We start from the raw sequence: 6000 nt of genomic DNA, 5'->3' as shown, positions 1-6000 counted from the left end.
AGCCCTCTTCTCTTAGCTGTGTACCCTCCTTCAGCTGATTTACAGTAAGGTCATTATCTAATGTCATTACAAGCTGATTTGATGAGATGAGAGAGAGGTGTTGTCTTGTGCTCAGCCAATATATTGAAGATTAAAGAGCATTGGCTTGGCTGTCATGATGATGATCTGCCGTTTAACCTCGTCAACAACCTTGACGACTTCTTGAATTACTTTTTCAACCAGGAAATGATGGACCTCGAAAGTGCCTACATGCTGCTTTACCTTGACTCTGGCTGATAGATTGCCCTGGCTGTACCAAAATTTACCTCAAAATACCCCACTGCAGGGCTCCTCTGCTAAACACCTTTTTTTTTGTCATGTCGGAAGTAAATTAACACAACCCTAATTCACTCATCTGGAAACTCTAAGTCCTGTTCTCTATGTACACGCCAAGGCTTAGCTCAGTATGACTTTCATCAAATCATTTCTTTTTGCACTGAAATCCAATTTGTTTTTTTTTCACACTGAGAAGATTTCCAGGTTGCACTGTATTCCAGGTAGTGTTACATGCAGCTTATAGTTGTTCATCCCTGTATGTGTAAATGATTTTGGTTTTACATTGTGTTCTAATAATCTATTTTCTGGATCCATGAGAGACAGGAAGCAATTCATATATGGACCTCAGATTAAGTCATAGGTTTCTTCTGGATTAGAAGAAGTTTATGATTCTCGGTGGGTTCAGATTTGTGTTTTACAAACAAACATTCTCCCTGTGTATTATAATGTATTTTCTGTTAAGGAATGGTAATACTCTTGCGAAAGCCTGTCTTATTTTTTTTTACCCCTGTTAAGAGATACGGGAAAATAGAAAGAAAAGACAAAAAGGCATATTTGTGGAGTTCCTTTTCAAGTGTGTGATGCTGGCCATCTGTTGTGGCTCTAAGACATACGCCTCGAGGTAGATGGCAGCCAACACTTCTGCAGCAGGCAGCCTGTTTACACTTCTTAATGATGATTCAAATATGTATCAAACACAATCCTCCTCCTAACAGGACTGAGGAGTTAATTCCTCCTTTACCTCAGTAAGGATGTGACTTAATCACACTCGTATGGAAGATTTCTAGTGAAGGCCTCCACAGCAGGGAAGACGGGTGTCACGGCGTGTGTGTAGGTGGCAGAGAAGTCAAGCGCAGGAGAAACAAGCTTGGTGGAACTGGAGTAGTTTAATAAAGTAAAACAAACTCCAAAAACAAAGTACAATAAAAAAAAATAAACATGGGTACAAAACCCTGTTATGCACCAAAAATGACAACGCGCAAAACAACAAACAAACAATCACTGACAAGGACATGAGGGGAACCAAAGGGTTAAATACACAACATGTAATGAATGGGATTGGAACCAGGTGTGTAGGAAGACAAGACAAAACCAATGGAAAATGAAAAATGGATCAATGATGGCTAGAAGACCGGTGACGTCGACCGCCGAGCACCACCCGAACAAGGAGGGGCATCGACTTCGGCAGAACTCATGACAACAGGGTTCTCTTTAGAAATGAAAGCAGAACAACCAGGACTGACTCAAACATGCCATCACTTCGGCATTATTCTCTGATTGGGAAAATAAACTTTAAATAATTTGTGTTTGTGTCAATGTTTGAGACATTTATCTTAGAGACATTAAAGCTATGTGTTTTATCCTATTGTTGTCTCATTGATGTGGGATTATGTCTTGATGTTGTATTTTTCAGACCACCTTTGTGAGAGTTTTCTTGTTTATGTACTGTCTTATATTGATAGAGTCTTCTTTAAGTGTGAATATTATCAAGAACATTTTATTTATGAGTAAAATATTCAATAGGAGATAGAAAAAGTTATTTCGTCAGAAGAAACAAAATACTTTGGTAGAGGCTTGTAGAGGCTCTTTGAAGGGATGTGGGTGGGATGCAATTTTTACCTATTCTGTGTAGTCCTATAGCACATGCCTTTCATGCTGAAAAAAAGGACATTCACTTCATTGAATATAAATTGCATAACACTTTTTTACTTATTGATAAGCATGATTATTAGGTACAAGTAACTGAAAAGTTGCATGTGATTATGCATAGCATATGAATCAGAACAGATATTCCAATGCACAATTTAGTATTTTCTTGCAAACATACACTGTTTAACCCTGTTTTTAAAATCTGGAATATTTCTGCAAGAAAAAACAAAATGCATATGATTGAATGCGAGATATATTTTGCAGTGGCAAATGGCAATATGTACTGTCTGTATATTTAGGCAAGTGAGTGAGATATGCACTTGTCAACTTCCCAGTTGTTGCTGTGAACTCCAGAGGCCCAGTGGCATTATTTCACTGTGCCACCCTGCCTTCTGTAGTTGGCTAACTATAAATTCAGCCTCTTTGATTTCTACCAGGCACTGCAAACCTGCTGACAATCAGAAAAGGCCCAGGCACACCGCCTCAATAGATGTCCCCCATCAGCAAAAGTGACATATTTTGTTGCATGTTATTGGGGGAGGTTGGGAAGGGAGTAATAACATACATTGCTTTGGGGAGCTGCTGAATGGTTTAGTCTAATGAAGAGAGATTCCCTGGAACTCGTACCACTTACATTTGTCAATTAATTAGTAAACTGTTGACCCTCCAAGTGGTGTTCCTCTTTAGTATGTTTATTAGAAAGGCTTATGTACCTCTACCTAATGAAATCCTATTTGGTATTATTACTCAAACACACAGGCTATTACCCAAACAAACATACAGACAAACACACATTATTACCAAAACACACAGATCCCTACACTATAAAAAATCCTTGCTTAAAAACAACCCAATTTGGGTAAATATTGGACAGAACACATATTGGTTTATTTTGACCCAAGCCAGTAGTGCGCTCTAATATTTGATATGTGTATATACTATACTATATACTAGTGATGCACTATATAACGGTGAACATATTGGAATCAGCCGATATTAGCTAAAAATGCCAACATCGGCATCGGCCCGATGTCTAGTTTAACGCCGATGTGCAAAACCGATGCCAAAGCTGACGTGCATACCTATATAATGTAGGTACATGACATAATGATGCCACGTAAAATGTAGCGCTACATGTGCAACACAGCATTCCTAACCTAGCCCACAATGTCTGCTGTGTGGACCAAGCAGTCAACAAGTCAAGCAGTCATTTGAAAGAGTAAGAAAATTTCAGCGAAATCCATTAACGCCAAGATAATGGAATTCATTGCCCTTGACAATCAACCGTTCCCTGTCGTGGATGATGTTGGCCTTTGCCGAATGGTCGAGCACTGGTACACACTACCAAGTGCGCTATTTTTCAGATGTACCGGAGTTAATCAGTTATCAGTATGTTGAGCATTGTGGCTTTTGTGAGGCTTACCCAGGAGTATGACTGCCTATGCATGTCCCAAGGTTGAGAGAGTTACCACTTTGTTATAATATGCTGTATTTAAATAATAACGTTATTAATTTAATATTAAAATGAGTAATGTGCAAAAATATTGACAAAAAAGGGATATTTGCAGTGTACAAACTTAACATGATGAACAGGAATGACATTTACTGTCACGGGTGGCCAAAAATAACTATCTGAATGCATATATCTCTTTTTCATAAAATATATCTTGGAATTTTCTAACTAGTTTTCATTGGAAAGGCATATAAAGTGTTTTTATCAAAAGCAATCACTTTTGCATGGAAAAACACAGAAGCCTACCAATTACTACACATGCTTAATTATGTCACTTTTGAGGCGACTTCGATGCCGTACAGAGTGCGGCAATTGGCTCATGCCCAGGAGGCAGCCGGTATCAAATCGAATGTAGTCAACTTTCAGCCGGTGCAAAACACACCTACACTGGCGCCCGGGCGAGATTAATCGAACACCATTAGTCTGATGCTGTGTTCACGTGCTAGTCGGAATTAGGAACGAATCAGCAAGTCAGAAATGCCAGAGTTTCCTAGTTCCAAATAGCATGTTAACGCGGCAACAATACCAGTGTCTTTAGCTAAAGTTGCCACTCCTTATCATTGACAAAGAGACAGGCCTTTCGGCAATCTCAACGTTAAATATGCACTGGATTTACGGCGGAGTTGCTCATTTGTTCTTGTAAATAACATTAATATTTTCCATTACAAAATGTGGTGCCTTGAAAATTTGAATTGATAACAAAGTAAAAAAGAAACATGTAATTGTTAGTTAGGCAACTAAGAAGTTTTGTGGTTGGAATTGCAGTATGTATTTAGTTTAGACATGAGCTAGCAACTTTTGACAGACTGGTTTTGTCTGGACAAACAAAAAATGGTTGCTTAGCAACCGGAAACCTAACATGTTCTGTGGAGAAAAAGTTCCAATATTTGCATAATCGTTGTGATTGGAAGATAGCTTTGAGAGTTATCGAATCAGTATCAAATCCTCTGTTCTCCTTGAGCTCATTAATGATAGAATGTTCATATTTGAAGATGGCAGATAGGCCAGTCTCTTTGGTACATGACATGGAGTACAGTGAGTGGATTAGCTAAAGAGACTGGTACCCAGGCTTACTGCCTTCTATTTTTGAAGACATTTATTTTCATTGTTAGAGCGGCCACTTGAGTGTTTGGTCAATATAATGGAGGGGCTAGCAGTGGGAGAATGCAGAACAGCGGTGGAAATGCGTACAGGAGAACATCTGGTCACCGGTGCGCAAAAACATCTATCCCTAGTGGCAGTTTGTCCTGGGCTCGTTGAGAAAACTATAGGGAACATTGAGCGTTCACACGTGACACGAACAGGTCCACCTCGGCTCTCCCGAGCCATTCCCATATTTGGAGAATAATGTCGGGGTGCAGCTGTCACTCGTCGTCTCGGTGACCCCCTTGAGACATGAGGTCTGCTCCGACGTTCTGATAGCCTGGAATGTGTGCTGCTGTCAACGAGCGAAGGTGCTCGTGAGCCCACAGCCACAATTCCTCCGCCAACTGGTAGAGTGCAGGAGATCTGACTCCCCCTTGGCGATTTATATAGGCTATTGTAGTTCGGTTGTCCGACCAGACCAGCACGTCGTGGCCTCGTAGGGTAGACATGAAGTGGGTCAGAACCAGTAGAACTGTCTCCAGTTCCAGAAAGTTGATGTGGCATCCCGAGGGACTGCCCAATTCTGACATGTCCCTCCCCATCCAGTCAGACAAGCATCTGTATACACTGGAATGTAGGATGACACTGCCTACTGGGACCCCTTGCGTCAAACGCATGGGTCTCTCCAATAGTTCAGGTCCGCTCTGAGCGAGAGGGGAAATACTAGCAACCGACGACAGTCCTCTCACTGGGTCCAGTCGTATTTGGGCAAACCATCGCTGTGTTCTGCGCATGTGCAGAAGTCCCAGTGGAACCACGGACTGGGCAGACGACATGAGACCCAAAAGTGTCATGACGGAATGCACCGTCACCATGTGATACGGATAAAACCTTTGTGGGGCTAGCAACAGGGCAGCCCGTCGAGGATCCGAAATTCAAGCCTTTATTGTCATAGTTTCTAGCTGTAACCCCAGGTAGACAATCCAGCGAACCCCAGATGTGTGAGATGAATCACTATCTGTGTCGTCTGTGCCATTGCCAGCTCTGCTGACGGGGCTAGAACCAGTAGGTCATCTAGGTAAGCTAGTAGCCTTATCCCTTGATGACGCAACAGTTCCAATGCCGCCTCCACACATTTGGAAAAGGTGCGGGGTGCCAGGGCGTACCCGAATGGCATCCTCGCATACTCGTATGCCACCCCTTGAAAGGCAAAACGGAGAAACTTCCTGTGACGCAGATGTATCGGCACATATGCAATATGCATCCTTTAGGTCTATGCTTATACAAAAGTCCTTGTTGTGGATACATTCCAACAGACGTTTTGTTGTGAGCATTCGGAAGGGCCGTTTGGCTACGCTCCAATATTGGCCTCATTACCCTGATATTCTTTGGCACTAGGAAGTAGAGCGAATATAGCCTGCTGTTCCTTTGCTCCT

This window comes from Salmo salar, chromosome 05, assembly GCF_965601325.2.
Source record: "Salmo salar chromosome 05, fSalSal1, whole genome shotgun sequence".
Lineage (NCBI taxonomy): Eukaryota > Metazoa > Chordata > Actinopteri > Salmoniformes > Salmonidae > Salmo > Salmo salar.
The sequence above is the reverse complement of the archived record's forward strand: the minus strand, read 5'-3'. Positions refer to the sequence as shown.